The 18,759-nt window shown below is 30.8% G+C and overlaps 1 pseudogene across 1 annotated transcript in view; it reads left to right on the top strand.

Moving 5' to 3' along the window:
- LOC143231143 (ribosomal protein S6 kinase alpha-5-like) overlaps positions 1-18,759 on the top strand; it is a 102,841-nt pseudogene that overhangs the window by 78,075 nt on the left and 6,007 nt on the right. Inside the window, exons 5-13 of the transcript XR_013016794.1 lie at positions 150-265; positions 1,072-1,182; positions 6,397-6,480; positions 10,611-10,714; positions 11,164-11,313; positions 12,086-12,247; positions 13,714-13,833; positions 14,734-14,810; positions 16,416-16,560. The product of XR_013016794.1 is annotated as a ribosomal protein S6 kinase alpha-5-like (transcript). The remainder of the gene's footprint in view (positions 1-149; positions 266-1,071; positions 1,183-6,396; positions 6,481-10,610; positions 10,715-11,163; positions 11,314-12,085; positions 12,248-13,713; positions 13,834-14,733; positions 14,811-16,415; positions 16,561-18,759) is intronic.

The raw sequence follows: 18,759 nt of genomic DNA, 5'->3' as shown, positions 1-18,759 counted from the left end.
TGTGGTTTTGCTCTCAAACAGTCAGCATTAAGATATTTTTCCTTACAGAAAGGGAAGAGTTGTGCTAAAACTCAGTCTAAAGCTTGTTTTGAACCTCAGAAAGTCGTTCAGGTGATTTGAAATTAATACGTTACTTGTATGGCTTCCAGATTATGTGAGCGGGGGTGACTTGTTCACACATTTGTATCAGAGGCAGCATTTTATAGAAGCTGAAGTTAGGTTTTACATTGGAGAGATTATTTTAGCTTTGGAACATCTTCATCAAGTAAGTTGTGTTAAGACTTATTTCTGTAGATATTAATAATAATTTGAACAGGAAATACTGTTGGTCTGTATTTAAGGTTATATGTTCTGTGATAATTGTATGTAGAAACTTTCTACTGGTGTATACTGTTTTGTAAGTAGATAGTTTTTGTGGATGCTATGAGACATCATTCCAAGATTATATTTCTCTAGGATTTATTCTATCAGTTATATAATTAAACTTAAGTTTCTTTTCTTTTTGCTGTTCCCAATGTCCTAACAGTAAGTCTTCAGGTTTATGACATTAAAATAATTTTTAAAGACTTGTAGTGAGCAGAAAACAAACAGCGTATTGTTTAACTTTGTGCTAAACAACAGTAGTAATCAATTTTATTTATTTATTTTTCTTTTATAAAAAGCTCCTTGTGGATTGTAGCTGTTATCTAATTTCTATAACTACTATACATTGTTTGTTTTTAAACATTTTTAAAATTTAAATCATTGTATAACTGAAAGTGATTAAAAATTTAATTTTAAAAATAAAACAGATGTAGATACTCCCTAGTATAAAATTAAAGAGGTCAGTTCTGTTAAAAAAAATGCAGAAAATGTGTAAATAGAGAATGAATTGTATTTAAAAGACCAAAGAAATATTAATGTTCAGAGTAACCTATACTGTTGTAGTCTTGATCATTATAAATACATTATATTGTTCAGTATGTGTTAACTTTGTGACAATTATGCTAGCTAAAGATGATACAGTTAAAAAACAACTTATTATTTTTTATGAGTAAAAAAAATTAAAAAGACATCTACCTCTCTTTCAAGCTTGGCATCATATATAGGGACATCAAACTGGAAAATATTCTTCTTGACGCTCAAGGACATGTTGTGTTGACCGATTTTGGTCTTAGTAAAGAATTTCTGCCTCATGAAACAGTAAGTGATTCACTACAGTTAATGTACTTTCATTTTGACAAATACACATTTGTTGAATATTTTGAAAGAACAAACATGCTAGTTTTCAAAAGGTAAAAGACGAAATGGATTGAATGGGTAATGAATAAAACATTATGAAATATTGAAATCTTGTTGGTCTCAACAGAACATGACCAAAACTTTCAAAATGTCCTTTGTACATTGTAGAGCATGAGTCACTCATAATTTCTTACTCTCCCATCTTCCATGTGGCTACAACACCTCAAGATATCTTACATATGCTCTACTTTCATGCCCTAATTTAGATGTTCTCGTTGATGGTCATGTTGTTACCTTTGCTATACCATTCTTTCTGATACAACTATTTCTGTCATTATTGGAGACTTGCATACTTTTTTTATTTATGATACAATTGTCAATGATTTTCAGCTCTGACTTCACATATCCATCATATAATGATGTTTCCTAACTTGCTTAAATATTGTGAGAGTTCTTAATTTACATGACATTTGCCATTTTCTTTTGTTTTTGATGACGGTCAGTTATTGTTTGTGCCTAAGTACTTGAAGCACTGAATTTCTTTGCTACAGTGCCAACCCTAGACCTAACAATATTAATGCTGGTCTCATTTCTTTTTCTCTTTTGATACTTTTGTCAATTAGGCTGTGTAGCAAAGTACTTACATTTAGAGTATTGGTATTATGGCTTTTATTATTTCAGAGCAAAGCCTGTTTGAGTAAATTTTACATCTTGGAATTAATTTCAAACAGGTAGTTTCTTTTGGAATATCTTCTTTTCCCATGTCTCAAAACTGACTTTTCATCAAGGTTGCAACTTTTAATAAACTAGAAATTACAGTGATAAAGTAAAGTTAATTTAAGATCCCATAATGCTTAGGTGATGTATTCTCTGCAAGAAGGTGATAGAACGGAGAATTATGGTTAGGTGATACATTTTCTGAAAGAAGGTGATAGAATGGAGAATTATGGTTAGGTGATACATTCTCTGAAAGAAGGTGATAGAATGGAGAATTATGGTAAGGTGATACATTCTCTGAAAGAAGGTGATAGAGTTGACCACATGTTTGAAAGATGGTTGAGTGTGATACATTCTCTAGATATTTGTAAATAATTTTGTATTATTTATTTTATTATTATTTATTATTTTTAATATAGGTATAAAGGTGTTTCTTTGTATTGGTTTATTTTGGGCTTGAGTTGTTATATAAGTAAGGCTTCTTTAATTTTGCATTTGTTTATGTTTATTTCTTTATTTAGTATTTGAGTGTTTTCTATGGTTATGTTGTGTTTATTTGACTTGCAGTTTTCGAAAACGTGTGAAGGTGACTTTTTATGTGCTTTGTATCTGGTTTCCATTTTTCTACTTGTTTCTCCAATATAGAAGTCGTGGCAGTTATCACACTGTATTTTATAAATAATGTTGGCGTCGTGTTTGTCAGTGTAGTTTTTACATAGTATAGACCTCAGTTTTGTGCCTGGTTTTTGAATAAATTTGGTATTAACTGGATTGTCATATTTTGTTTCTAGTTTTTGCCAAATGTTGGTTATTTTTCTGCTGATGTCGGGAATAAATGGTATGCAGCAGTATATGGTTTCGTGATTTTTTGATCCGTGAGAAATATTTACTTTTGTTGGTTGATTTTGCTTTCTGTCTAGGTATATGCATATAATGTTTTCTACGGTTTGTGGAGGAAACTTATTGATGTTAATGAAGTATTGTTTTATTTTGTCTAATTCATCGTTAATTTTATCTGGTGAGCATAGTTTTATGGCTGTGTTTATTTGGTTTGATAGAATGTTGAGTTTTTGTTTTGTTTCATGTGCCTAGTCCCAAAGAATGTATAGTCCAGTATGGGTGATTTTTTGGTGGATTTTTGTTTTAAATTGTGTATTGGTTCTTGTAATTTTGAGGTTAAGAAATGATATTTGATTGCTTTTTCTTGTTCACATATGAAGTTGATGTTGGGATGTATAGCATTAATTTGATTGAAAAAATTAAGTGTGTGGATGTAATACTGTGTTAATTGCTTGTGTTTCAACTTGTGTCATAAAAATATTGGTTAGAACTGGTGATACTGGGTTCCCCATGCTCAGGCCATTTGTTTGTATATAGTTGTGGTTGTTGAACATGAAATTTGTCTCCATCATGGTGAATTCTATGAGGGTTGCTAATTGGTTGCTGGGAATGTCTATAGATGGATTAGTATCTCATATAGAATTCTAAGGCTGTCTTGCAAGCTTCAGCAGTTGGAACTTCTGTGAAGAGGGATATAACATCAAAACTGGCCATTAAGGCTTTATGATTAAGTTGATTAAGATTAAACTTGAAATTAAAGGATCTTTGAATGAGCTGGCTGATGTTACATATTTGGAGAAAGCTCATGCTGTGTATTTACCAAGATTGTAATTAAACGATTCATATGTGGACAGTATTGGTTGTAATGGATAATCTGGTTTATGAGGTTTGGGGATGCTATGTATTTGCGGTGTGCGTGAGTCGGTTTTGCGTAGATAGGAATAAAGTGTTTGTGAAATTGTGTTGGCTTTTTTCATTTGTAGTAGTAATTTGTTCAGTTGTGTTTCGTGTGTCTTTGTTAGATTTGTGTGTATTGGTTTAAATTTGTTAGTGTCTGATAGGATGTTCTTCATTTTTTTGATGTATTCATTCGTATTCATTATGACTATAGCGTTTCCTTTATCTGCTTTCAGAATTTTTGTTTTTGTCTTGTTTTAGGTTTTCAATGGAATTAATGTCTCTTTTTGTAAGATTGTTTTTTAGCTTTTTGTTTTGTGAAAATATGTTGATGGTTTTGTGAAAAAATTATTTGAAAAAATCATTCAATATGTTATTTTCAGGTGTTTCTGGAAAATATAAATTTTTAATTTTTCCTGGGAAGTTTGGCTGTTGGATGTCAATAAAATTGTCTAAGTAGTCTTCTTTCTGTTGGTTGTTTTCAGTTGTTTTTGTTTTCTGTGGAAAGTATCACAAGTCTCCTGGCTAGATCTTCTAAGCATATTTTGATTTCTAAGGTTGGAATATACCTTGGTGTTATTGCAAAGTTGAGTCCTTTGTTAACTAGATGTATCTCGTCTGTGTTTAATTGTCGGTCAGATCTGTTAATTATGAGGTTAGTCAACAGTTTGTCTTATTGGTGTCTTTTCTGTTGTTTGCATCTTAGGTTTTCTAGTTTTTTGTTGTGGCAGATCTTTTTGTCTCTATCATTCCTAGTGTTGATTTGGTTTATGTTTCGTTGTATAAGTCTGTAAATCTCTGGTTTGATGCAGCATGCCAGTTGATGGTCTTGGTTCATTTTTCGTTTTTGTAAGTCGTAGTTCTTTGTATTTCATGTTCAACATGGCTTTAAGTAGGTTTTCTGTAAATTTTGGATAATGTTTGTGTATTCATTGAAATTTTTTGAGCATTAAAAATGCTCAAAATCTTGAGTTGAGCATTATAGTTAGGTGATGCATTTTCTGCAAGAAGGTGATAGAGTTGAGAATTATGGTTAGGTGATGCATTTTCTGCAAGAAGGTGATAGAGTTGAGAATTATGGTTAGGTGATGCATTCTCTGCAAGAAGGTGATAGAGTTGAGAATTATGGTTAGGTGATACATTCTCTGCAAGAAGGTGATAGAGTTGAGAATTATGGTTAGGTGATACATTCTCTGCAAGAAGGTAATAGAGTTGAGAATTATGGTTGGGTGATGCATTCTCTGCAAGAAACTTTAAATACTTGGGAAGTACACTCAAAACTGAAGGAGGACTTGGAAAAATTGTAAGGTATGGAGCCCTGTTGGGTTGGAAGAAATAGGATGAAATTGCCACAATCACCTGAAACAGAAGTTTTACTAAGGATGCTGAAAGCTAAAATGTGTAAGACAGATTAGAATGTTGCTTCTCACCAGAACCAAGACTTGATTCTGAAAAAGAAAGTTTGTTGATAAGAGCAGAAACGAAAATGCTGAGATGACTATTAGGGGTGTCACTGAAAAAAAGAGAAGAAATAAGGACTTTATGTAATTGAGGAAGAGGTAAGAGTAAGAAGACTGAGGAGGCTTGGTCACGTGAAGAGGAAAGGAGAAAAACAGGCAATAAGGAGAGCATTAGAAATGCCAGTAGTTTGTAAAAGAAGACAAGGAAGGCCAGTAAACTATTGGAAGGACAGAATTAAGGAAGACAAGAAATGGATTGTAGAAGACCTGGTAAAGAACTGAGATGATTGGAAGAGGGCAACACATGAAGGTCGGTGAAACTCCTAAAGGAAAAACTGAAGACAGATGAGTACTCTATAATGTGTATAGGACATTCAGAAATTTTTAGTCTTGTGCTTTATTGACAGCATGAGTTCAAAGCCAACAAGGAAAAACTGTCAGTAAAGATTAGTTGTTTAAAAGTGTGTGTGTGTCAACTATTCATATTTATCATATGTTAAATATTTTCAATCATTTTGTTTTAGAACTATTATGGGAGTAAACTCAGCAGTGTAGTTTCAGTTCTGGTAAGAGAGTCTATTCAGGTTGAATGACTGAAACTTGAGTTTTTTTTCATTATTGACTTGCAAAATTATACTTCTGTAGTGGAATTCATTATAGCTAGGGAGTAAAAACTGGCTGGCTTTGGGCAATTAAATTTTCAGCTGCCAACTTTGAAAAACCATGTCATGAAAAAACTTGGGCAAAAAATACAAATGTGATAATTTTTTTTCTTTATTGTTTTCTCTATTTCATGCTATTTTGGGATAAGACATAATACCATCTCAGTAAGTACAAGTGAACATAAAATAATATTTAAAAGTGTTTATTAATTTTATTTCTTTTGAGTGCCCTCTACAACCTCCAACTCAAATTCTTGGCAAATTTCCTGATAAGTAGTGGCTTGACTCATTTGTACTTATTACCTGTCCCCGTTGGTACAGTGGTAAGTCTATGGATTTACAATGCTAAAATCACGGGTTTGATTCCCTTCACTGGACTCGGCAGCTAGCCCTATATGACTTTGCTATAAGAAAACACATGTGCTTAATACCTCTGCCCAACTTAATTTACTGTATTACCCTTTGACAACTTAAAATTACACAGTGCCAGAATATGAACAGATTACATTTATTCTGCTTATACATAGGAGTAAACTGATGTATTATGTTTTATAAATGGTGATGTTTTGCTAAAAAATTCATTGTAAACCTCTGTTTAGATTCACAGAACATACTCGTATTGTGGTACAATAGAATACATGGCCCCAGAAGTTGTGAAAGGTGGAAGATGTGGTCATGACTTTGTAAGTAAAACTCTTGCCTCCTTTTTATTTTCTTAACTTTTGTCTTTAACTAAGTAAAACATAGAACACCATTAAATTCGATGGACTCAAATCTCCAAGTACTATTTCATAATAAAATATATCAAACATGTACATAAATTAAAATGTTATGTAAATATAATCTCATCAAAAACACCTTATTTGTGAATAAATAAAGGTGTGGTCGAAAATGGACTGAATGTATGACTTTAAGGATCGAAATCAAAATTGGTAACCAAACTGGTAGCTACATTTAGCATTGATAAGAATTTCACAGCAGACTAGAAGTTCAACTAGAGACATGATGGTGAGTCAAACAAACCACGAGGCCTAGCTAACAAGTGAATGTCTGTTGCAAAATCATTATCGATGCTATAAGTGTAGCTACCAGTTTGACTGCCAATTTTGATTTCATTCCTTTAACTTGCATGTGTGTTATGGTGATAATGTTAGGTGTAAAGTACGTTGCATAGGTTTATACTGAACCTGACTCTCTCTGGTCCAAAACATGGACTGAATCCTGATGAAGAAGATGCACTCCAAAGATGTGTGATCAGTCCTTTTTTGGCCACACGTTTTCTTCACAAGCAAAGTGTTTTTGATTGGCTATTGTGATGTTTTGTTAATACACACAAAATATGAAAGTGGCACTCAATAGCAACAATTTGCTTTAGGATTGCAACCTTATTATTTGAAACAGACCTATACTTTATAGAACCAATCAGATCCTTTAAATAATTATGGTAATTTTTTTCATCTCTAATAATGTTAATAGCTTTATAGTAATGCCATGGAATCTAGATTAACAGTGTTTTGTCATTACCTTCATGCACTTGGTACAGCTGTATAAAGGATCTTTATTTACACAAATTACTTTAACTAATATCATGTGATGCTAAATGCTCTTTAATTAAGATAATTTTATAAAATTTAGCAAATTTTTGCTTAAAAATGTGGCATTGAATGACGAATAATAATTGTTCACCCACATGATTCTTTTGAAAATTTGAGTTAGAAACTTAGTTCTATAGTTTTGCTGCTCTAAATTAGTTGTCTTTAATCTGAAAGACAAAAAACAAAACAAAAGAGGGTCCACTTTTAGGTGAAGCTGCAGTAAAAATTTCCGACTGATAGCTCGTGTGTGCAAACATTTTGGTCTTATTTGAGCAGTTTGTAAGAGTTGATAGATTCTAGATGTAAAGTCCCATTTGAAAGTTTCATGATTGCAAGCTCAAGTGACATCAAAATGTGGAATTTTGGAGTTGGGGGTTGATGAATACTTTGGCAAGGCATTGTATCTATGTACAAAATTGGAAAAAAAAATCAATAAAAGTTACATACGTTTTTTTTTATCGAGTAAAAGTTTCCATGCTTTCAGTGCAAAGAAACAATGGGGAAAAAATTCAATTAAAATTGGGAGGTTTTATATCTCTTGTACTTCTTAATTGATTCCCCTGAAATTTGATATGTGAAGTAAGTTTCCAATGTAGAATATTCACAAAAAATATATGATAGTTTAGTTTACTACAGTCCAAGCTACAGCTGGAACTTGCTGAACTATGTTAATAATGCACATTGTGTCCTGCAGGTCGTTTTAACTGCACAACACACCACCATGAGTTTGATGATAATTACATTTTTTTTATTTGTTTTTGTGTACATGTATGTGTGTAATAAAACTGCTCAGTTATCAAGGTCTAAACTAAAAGAATCATACATATAAAACAAATACAGGATACTAGATTCAACCCTATAGTTACTGATTGGGGGGGACATATAAATTGCACTGGCTTTTTAAATTCATTATTATGGATTATTTGAGTACTGAGTTGTTTGTGGGTGTGTGAAATTCTTGGTTACTGGATTCCTTATAACTTGTGAGCCATACAAAGTATAAATAAAAAAATCAATGAATATTACAATTAATTTTTTTCTGTGATGAAACCAGTAAGTCTATGGACTTCAATGCTAAAATCTGGGCTTTGATTCCTTGCAATGGACACAGCAAGTAGTTCAGTGTTGTTTTTCTATTAAACAAACAGTTAACTCCACCAATTACTGTTGGCACTTCCTATGCATTTTACATTCTAAACAAGAAATTTCATCTAGAGTGTTTGGTCAGTTTTTATAACAAGTGTTGCAACAGAGAAAAATTTAATAAAATTACTGAATATGATGCAGTATTTGGACCTTTCCTGCAATGAATGATATGTAAACAAATTTGAGTGTTAGTAAAACATGAGTTCAAAAGTAAGAAATTGTGTAGTGGGGATACTTGTATTTTTAAACTTTTTACATTTACTTAAGACGTTTATTATTTCTGTGTCTTAAAGGCACTATAAACCCATGCTTAGCTTCAGTTTCCTTTGGCAAGTGGATGATAATGTTTACATATTAATTGTGGAAGGTATGCCATTCCATTTTATTATGGAGTAGACTTAGGAAGAATTGAGTACTTTGTTGTACTCGGTGACATAATGACTACACTACATTCAGAACAGCTTTGAACCCACAACATTCTGTTTATTTACCCTATATAAATTTTCAAAATAAGGGCACATAGAGACCCCAAAGTTCACAGTTTTTAGGACCTAAAAAATGCCACTATTCGTCTTTAGCCAGTTGTATCAAAGTGACCACTCCTAATAAAGTAAATTGCTTCTTTGTTAGTTTTATTTGTGTCTTTCATGTGTGATGCTTTTCGTTTTTATTGGGTTGTTTTATTTGAATAATTGTATTAGGATATTGTTTGTTACTTGTTATTATGTAATCTTTATTCTTATATACATATGATGTTTCTTACCCACCTTGCTAGCTGGTACTAAGTGTGTATTGTGGTGTAAAATCTACTGTTTTCTGTTCCTGTGGAAAGTTAGATTATTAGACATAGTGCAGTAATAGACAAGATAAATATCTGGAAATGATAACATTTAACATTTAATTTACGTAGGACTGACCACAAACTTCTCAGGTGTGTAAAGAGAAGTAAAAAGTACCTATAAAAACCTGGCTACCAGATTTAAGTCCAGTGGACTAAAATGCTTCAGGGTCCTATGTGGGCACAATGAAAATTTAATAAAGCTTGAAAGTGTTTACCATTTGTGCCTATTCTTTGTCAAGTTACTGTCAAGTATATTCAACAAAAGTTTAAGATACTTGATTTTGTGGAAAAGGTTTCTATACTTCGTTTTAGAAGACTTGCGTGTTTATTGTCTTGGATTGTGCCAACAAAAGTGAATGTTTATCTGTAAGAAGTAACATCCAGAAGTGGTATTTACACCTTGATTCAGTCCTACAACATTGCTAAGGCTGACTTAGGATTATCTATTCAAGGCAAAGCCATCAGTTACATTATATTAATACAGAAAGCTACACTGATCTACATTATTTTATAATACTATTCTCCATATTCTGTCTGATTAAAAAAATTATATTTGGTGTCCTTTTAATTCACAGAAACTCTACATTCAAGAATCCAGCCAATTTATGTGAAGGGTAGCCTTTTCATGTTAATTCTATAAATAGTTTTATATTACAGTATAAACAAATTGATAGACAAAATATAAGGTCTGTAGATCTTTTTCACTAGTGGAAGCTTCCTTGACCTTGGTTCCTCGAGAAGTTAATGCTAGAAACATTCCATTCTGAGTAGCCTTTTTTTTATTGCTGCTAAAATTGTTTATTAGAATGATTAGAAAACTTAATTGTGATAAAATGTCAAATACTTATTTTGTTTATTTTTAACATTGTTAAAATTTTTATAGTGAAGACTAGGAAGAAATATAGTTTCATTGAAATGTTAAATTTATAAATTAATAGCAGACATATTTTTCAACCCCAGTTTGATTCATAAGAACAAAGATGTCACCTATCTTCTGAAAATTTCATCATTACCTGTTTCTTTTCTTGTAGTTGTATAAAGGTTGGTTGTCTTGTGCATCAAAATAATATGCTGCATATTAATGTTTTAATTTTACTTCATTATTTTGTATGTTTACTAACCTGTATTCATTTACATAAAAGTTTGTACTTCTTGAAATATAGGTGATTGTTTTTAATGGGAACTGTTTTTAATATGCATGTGACCATCTTGATATCTTGACTTTTATTAGAGTGTAGACTGGTGGAGTGTTGGTGTGTTATTCTACGAACTTCTGACTGGAAATTCACCATTCACACCTCAGGGAGACAAGAACTCACAATCAGAAATATCTAAGTATGAAAATTGTTAATTTCTAATTCAGTTATTAATATTAATAAAACTTTTTCTTCTCTAGTTATCTGTGTTATATGATGAAAGAAAATCCCAGTTTTTTAATTGTATAAAGTTAGGCATCATGATCTTGGTTGCTGTCATTTGGTCACAGGCCATTTTGTACATAAAGTTTAAAAATGAGTAATTTTACTAATTGCAGAATTTTTTCTTTTTCTATTTTTACTTTGATGTAAAATTAACTAGATCTTTCTTACATTAAAAGTATGTTGTTGTTTTTTTAGTGTGTGTGGTAGAATTACACAAATAAACTGTAAGTCTGCATAAAGAAAAAATAGAAAAACATAAGTAAAAATATACATTTTTACTTAATATATGTTTTTCTTTCTTGCCTATAAAATTTGATGAAGTCCAGATAAAGTTAAAATTTTATTTTATCACTTCAACTACAGAAGAATACTTCATTCACAACCACCTCAGCCTGATCATGCTTCTGCAGCTGCTAAAGATTTTATATATCGTACATTGATTAAAATCCAAGAAAACGACTTGGAGGGGGACCAGAGGATGCTTTGGAGCTCAAAAGACACAAGTTCTTCAGGGTTAGTTGAGGTTTTCTTTGCATGAGTGTAATATGTTTTTTTTTTTTTTTTGTAAAGCTGTGTCATGGTCTTAAGCTGTGTTTGTAGAATAAGTTTATGAACTTAGATGTTCCCCAAAAGCCTAAGCCTAATGCTTATGATGCATTGTTTCAGGATGTTATTCTATTAAATAATATTTATAAATCTAATTCTAGATCAGTTGTATCTCAATGAAGATGTACAAGACTTGAAATATTGGTGTATTATGTATAATTGTTCTTGAAGTTAAATTGTTTATCACTGACTTTCATAGGTTAACAGCCTTATTTTTTATTACATATCTTAATAAATTAGTTATCTTCCCATAGATAAGTGTTAAAACTAGAAGCCTTTAGAAGCATATGATAAATATACATTAATGCAACTAAAATAGCAGAGTCTGTGGCTGTTGAATTGTGGCAAAAACTTTGTTTTGAACTTGTTTATTTACTGAAGATTTAGGGTTAAAAATGTTTGAGTTATTTATATGTCCTAAAGACTAAATACTAATAGCCTGAATATCTTTTTTTTTATTATTATTATTAGATAGGATTTTTCTTGGTAATGAAAAGAATATAAATCTTCAGAAAACATTAATATTGATTTTATAATTAAAAATAATAAATTGTTGAAGAATATCTGTGAATTAAATAGAACAAGCACACACTGGGTGTATAGATTCACAGGCTGGTTTCACTTGTGCTTTAGGAATAACCTTAATATACATCACTGTAATTATTAACTGTTTCCACAGGTTTTGAACTGGGACAAGCTTTCAAAGAAGCAAATTTCTGCTCCTTTTGTTCCCAAGATATGTGGAGAACTTGATGTGAGTAATTTTGCCGAGGAGTTCACTTCGATGGTTGCTGCCGACTCCCCAGCAATAATACCTCCAAATGAAGAAAAAATATTCAAGGTATATTTGTAGCACTTTTCTCTATAGTATTTTCCATTTTAACTACATTTTAAAGTTGTATTAAACAAGTGTAAGAATTTTTCAGGTGTTGCATAGTATAAAACATCTTTCTTATTTCTTAGAGCTACAGACAACTAGTTCGACGTACAAAATTGATTAGGCAGAATATATATACATACATACATACATAAGAGATAAACCTTAATAAGAACATTTGTAATTTCTCTGTGATATATGGACTTTAGGGTTCACGGTCTGCAATCTGTTTGGCAGTAATATGTTCTGCATTTGGGGCTGTGGGTAGACTTTGAAAGTAATGACCAAGCTATACTAATCTGTCAAACAAATTAGCCCAAAGGTTGCCTGTGAGTTTTGATGACTACAGGTTTTCTTACTAGTTCATTAGTTTAAAATTAGGGATAACTATATGCCAACAAAATATCAGCTAGAGTAGCAGAGATCACGTGAAAACTTTGAAGTTCCTTTTATTTTAAATTTCTCCAGGCCTACTATTGGTAGAAAAAACAATATTAAGATATTTGATGAAGTAACAAAATGCTTTATTTTTTAAATATTATGAAGAATTTAAAACATAACCAAAGAGCAGTAAAGTCAGTTTGGGTTAAAAATATTAATCAGTTATGTACTTAATAGCTATTTTGAATTTAATGTCATTTTATATCACATAACATATAATTCATTATTGCACTACTACAAATCAAGTTGCTATTTCCCCAAATTTTTTAAATATTCTCTTAATACTTTAAATCTGTTTATATTACTTTTGTGTTTGGAAATTAACTGATAATAACATGTGCATTAACTCTATGTTATATAATTTTTAACCTGTATGTAATAAGTTTTTTGCTTTAGAAACATATCAATGTCTCAAAAGAAAGACAGTTGATAAAATATACTTAGTAAAAACTGTTTCTGTTTACAGATAGTTTTATTACAACTTTCTGTTCTTTAGAGAAGTTATTTATTATAACATCTTTGGATACCACTTAACTTAGAATTTACTTACTGTATTACTGATTGCATTTATCAAAAATAGAGGTTTTTAATATTTTTTAGGTTTATTCACCTTCAATATTACATATCTTGTATGACATATATTTGAATTTATTTACTACTGTACTTTTATCATTTTGTTTCCATACCTGTCATCTTAATGTTTCATAAATGGTATTAATTTTATCGTATCTCTCGGTGTATATATTTCACATTATTTACTCATTTGTAATTTGTGTGTATTAGTTAAGAATATCTTTTTTTTATAAAATATTTATTTTCAATTTAAGGAATATTTTGTTTTTGAAATGTCAGTAGATAATTAGTTGTTGTTTATTTCTGGTCTTCTTAATTAACATTCCTAAATTTACTACACACTTTGCTCACAAAACACATCCATTTTAAACTAGAGAAAATTGATTTAGGTGTTACAAATCTTGTGTTGTTTGCAGGGTTATTCTTATATTGCTCCATCTGTGATGTTTACTGAGAATATGATCAGTGATGACTTATTTTGTACACCAACAGAAAACAAACTTAGTGCCTCCTTGCTCTTAGCTGCAAAGTTTAAGGTAAGCATACAATCAGTAATGACTTATTTTGTATGTCAACAGCAAACAAACCTAGTGCCTCCCTGCTCCAAGCTGCAATGTTCTGGGTAAGAATACAGTCAATAATAACTAATTTTTACACTATCAGAAAACAAACCCAGTGCCTCTTTGCTTTTAGCTTCAAAGTTCAAGGTAAGAACATGGTGTGTAAGAAGAACAAACTTAGTGTTAGCCAGCTGGTAGTTTTGATGTTCTAAGAAAGAGCTTTTTTTTTTTGTTTGTTTCAAAGCAAGTGTGCTCTAAAACAAGAAATACTTGTTCTATACTATTATAGAAGAGAAGAACGGTTTATCTCTTGTCATTGTTATTATTTTAAAAACAATGGTATATGAACTGCCTTAATTAATGTTTTTAAGAAGTTACTTGTATAATTAAAATTAGGTATATTTATCATTAATGTTATATTCTATCCTGTATGTTCATCTACTGTAGAATGAGTTAGAACCACATGTACACAGTGTTTACATAAATGTGTCATAATTTATGAAATATTCATCACACTTCTAATTTTACTGGAGTAACTCCATAATTGTCTTGGCTTCATATTGGCTTGAAACATTTGAAATGTTTTGATAGTTTTATGATCACTAATAACAAATCACATGAATAATTGTGTTTTTACTATTTATATCTTGAATGTGAGAATATTATAATTTCAAGATATGCTACTGTAATATGTTTAATATACAAGTTTATGGGTAATGTGTCAGTTATTTGTCCACCTGTATTTTTCACTACTTTTGTTGGATTCTACCAGACAGAGATGGCAAACCATCAGAAGAAAAAACATTTTTAGTAGCATTTTGCAAATGGAGAATTTTAGTCAACTGACAGGTCTTTTTTTCTTCCTGATTTCCACAGAACTCCACTTTCTTCCAAAAATACGAACTAGTTATTAAGGAAGGCCTTCTTGGAGATGGTAGCTTTTCTGTATGTAGGTGAGTTTCACACTAAATAAAGGTACTATTTGAGAAGTTTTTTAGTGTTTTTTTTAAATAAAGTACTAAGGAATTCTTTGATGTGTTTATTCTGTTATGATAATGTACATAAAATATGCCTTCACTAATTTTAATTGCTCTGTATTTAATACTATATTTCATTGGTGTCATGTCAAAAGTATCTGTGTCCATAAGACCTATTTTACTGATTCATAAATCACAGTTTTGACATCCAAAACTTTAGGTCATATGAACTGCAAGGCTTTAATAGAATACTATAAGTGTGCTGTTTTTAATTGGAAGATGTTATACGGTTTTGACAGGATGTAGAGCAGCCTATTCTTAGAACATTTCCACATAAAATACAGATCATGGAAAAATAAAATCTTATGATTTTGTTATCTAAGCAAAAATAAGTGTGTTATTTCTCTGTATTGCTAGCAATAACTAAGTGTTAAAGTAGAAAGAGCAAAGCTTGTTGTTTTTGTGATGACCAAGAGTTTTCATTATTGTACTTAAAAAGTTCTTTTAGGTTTCTGTATAGCAATTTGAGTGGGTGAAGAAAATTGGCAAAGTTCAGTTTATGTGATGTAAGAGAGAAGTTAAGACTTATTTAGGGTGGATATCAGGCCATTAGGATCAAAGTTTTGGACATGTTCAGGTTGGGGAATTTTTTTTTGTTACACTTGTTTATTAGATGGGTGTAATCAAAATGGGTAATGGTGCTTTGTAGTGTACATGTTGAATTTTTCAGTAAGCTGTCTGTTCTGTGGATGTTACAGTTGAAGTCCTTGGTCCAGTAGTCTCTTCTAGTAAAGCTGACAAAATTTGGTTTGACAGTTTATAAAGTTGAAACTTTTGAATTACATATCAGAGATTGCATTCCAAAAGGAAGTAAATTTTAGAGTGTACTGTTTTTAATTTTAAAGTCCCATTTATTACAGATATGGTATCAATATAGCAATTCATTTCAATATTGTTGTATCAGGATATTTGTAATTGACATGGTTGGAAGAAAACAAAGTTTCACAATAAGATAAATGGCAACATGAGGGGATGCAAATAGACGTTTTGGAATTTAGCAGCTTCCATCTTCAGAATCTTAAGCAAAATAAAAACAAAATTATGTCATTCCTTAAATTGCTATAATGAAAGTAATTTAACAAAAGCTACAACAATATAAAAATTGAATTATTAACAAAAAATACTATATGTATTAGAAAAATGTGCAATTTAAGTGAAACCTGAATGTTGTTCAGTGTTGGTGAAAGTTGTTTGATCTGGATGGTTTCTTTAATCAGTTATTCCAGATCAGTGATGGCGTTAGAAAGGATACTGAAATTTGATAGGTTAAGGTCATGTTCTGTTTTGTTTTGTTTTTTTTCTTATGCTGGCATGTAGAGGAAACACAGTTGTTACTTATATTGCTACACAGAAACCTAAAAGACCTTCCTGGGTACGATAAAGGAACTCTTAATCAATCCAGTGATTTATTTCATTACCTGTTAAAGTGTAAATAAACCATCTGGATTAATTATACCTGTTTGAATTTCATTGGTTTACCTCAGAATATTAAAAGTTTGTATTATAATAATTCTTTGGCAGAAAATGTATTCACAAACAGACAGGTGTTGAATATGCTGTGAAGATTATTAGCAGGAAAGTTGACAGTACAAGAGAGGTGAGGTTACTCCAATACTGCCAAGGTCATCCAAACATAGTCAAATTTCACGAAGTTCATTATGATGAAGTAAGTAATTCTTTATCATTTGGAAACATTTTTAGAAGATATAGCAAAGGTTTTTTTTCAAAACCATACCTTGTTTATATAATCTGTTTGTAATGTTTCTGGTGTGTGTATTTTTATCTGTGCAAAAGAAATGCTTCTGTAATTAAAAAAAAAAATCTTCATTTTAGTTTGTGGCTCTAGGTGTGAATTAGTAACAGTTAAGGAAGTTGTGTGTAGTTATTTAAATATTTTGTCTTAAACAGTTGTCTTTGCTTAAGTGTCAAGTGTGAAATTAAATGTAAAAAATTTCAGATATAACAAACTTTTTGAAATTCAAGTACTCAAGTTAAATTTTGTTTAGATTCTGTCTACATATGTAACGATGTATAGTTCAAATCTAGAAGGTTTCAAATTGAAATTTCAGTTAAAACCTAGATTATTTTTCAAATATTCTTAGTTAATAAAAGTAATGCATTAGTAACATGAAAAATAGTTAATATTCTGTATTACAATGGCAATAATGAAGAAATGAAACATTAATATAACATTCTGCCTAAATCAACTTGTCTAGTCAGATCAAAAGGGCAATAAATATATTTGTTCAAATATACCATTCTCAAATTTTCATTCATCAAGGTATTAATGCATTGTTTTAACAGTTCAGTACCTTTGATGTCGAGAAAACCCACTTGTAGAGAAATATATATGCAAAAACGGCTCGTTTGGGTTGAGAAAATATTTTACATAGAAGAGCGAACAACGTTTCGACCTTCTATGTAAGATATATTCTCAACCCAAACGAGCCGTTTTTGCATGTATAGTTCAGTACCTTTGTTGTGAACAGCAGTTTTGGCCATAATCCCAATGTATCAAGATGTTTGGGAATTTTAGATAGTTTAGGTTGGTTTTGAATATGTATACTAACTAAACAGTGTAAAATATTTTTTATAATAAATGTACAATAATGAATTAAAATTTGATATAAGTAAATGAATCAAACACAGCTGTAAATGAAAGCAAGTCAAAATAAAAAAAAATCTAGTAAACCTTGTATACATGTGAATCATACAATCAGTAGTTTTGAAAATCTACGCATCAAACTAACAACACAAAGTATTCTTAATAATAATATCATAATAACGTTAATAATAATATCATAATAACGTTAATAAGAATACCTGTATTAGACTTTCCAATAGAACTGTTGATGAAAGCTACTCTTAAAGAAAGAACAGATTAAGCCTCAATTGTGAATCTTTTCAGCAGGGGGTTCCTGCTTCATACATATGATCTAACTGTTTGAAATTCTTATTGTTCTGTAGTACGCTTGTACTGTTTAGGAACAATTTTATGAAAGAACAGGATGCATTCTATACTGTTATGCAAATTTTGAAAATATTGGAATGAAAGAACAGGAAATATAATGGTTTTTTAGGAATAGTTAGTGAAGAAATACAAAACATGTTTCATTATGTATCTAGTATTGAGAAATATTAGAAAAATTGTAGGACAGTTTGCATATTTCTGAGGTTTAGAAACAATGGAATGAAAGAAAAGTGCAGATCTTGTAGTGTATTTCTGACATAGGCCCGGCATGGCCAGGTGGATTAAGGTGGTTTGACTCATAATCTGAGGGTCGTGGGTACGAATTCCCATCTCACCAATCATGCTCGCCCCTTTCAGCCGTGGGGATGTTATAATGTGATGGTCAATCCCAATATTCGTTGGTAAAAGAGTAGCCGAGGAGTTGGGTGGTGATGAATAGCTGCCTTCCCTCTAGTTTTATACTGCTAAATTAGGGACAGCTAGAGCAGATAGCCTTCATGTAGCTTTGCACGAAATTCAAAGTAAACAAGCAAACAATTCCATTCTTTTTTTGATATCTTGTAAAATTAAGTTTTATAATTAGTTTTTGCATGATGAGGTCTCGTTGCTGTTTCCTGTGATTTATCTTTCCATTTAAACATATTTCAGTCAAATTATGTTTCATATTTTGTTGTAATTTAGTGATGTCAAACTGTAAGCTTTCCATTTGTTTTCATAGTTTAAATATTCTGAATTAGTATTTTTATGTTTTCTTTCTGCTTTCAAATGTTACATATAAGCTATATGTCTTGTTTTAAAAGATTAGCAAATGAAAAATTGAAGAAAGTTTTCTTTTAGACGTACTTTTAAATACATATGTTGACATTGAATATTTTATACATTGCACTGTCTTGG

Source organism: Tachypleus tridentatus, chromosome 10 (genome assembly GCF_004210375.1).
Source record: "Tachypleus tridentatus isolate NWPU-2018 chromosome 10, ASM421037v1, whole genome shotgun sequence".
NCBI classification, from domain to species: domain Eukaryota; kingdom Metazoa; phylum Arthropoda; class Merostomata; order Xiphosura; family Limulidae; genus Tachypleus; species Tachypleus tridentatus.
This window is presented reverse-complemented; position numbering and strand designations above follow the sequence as displayed.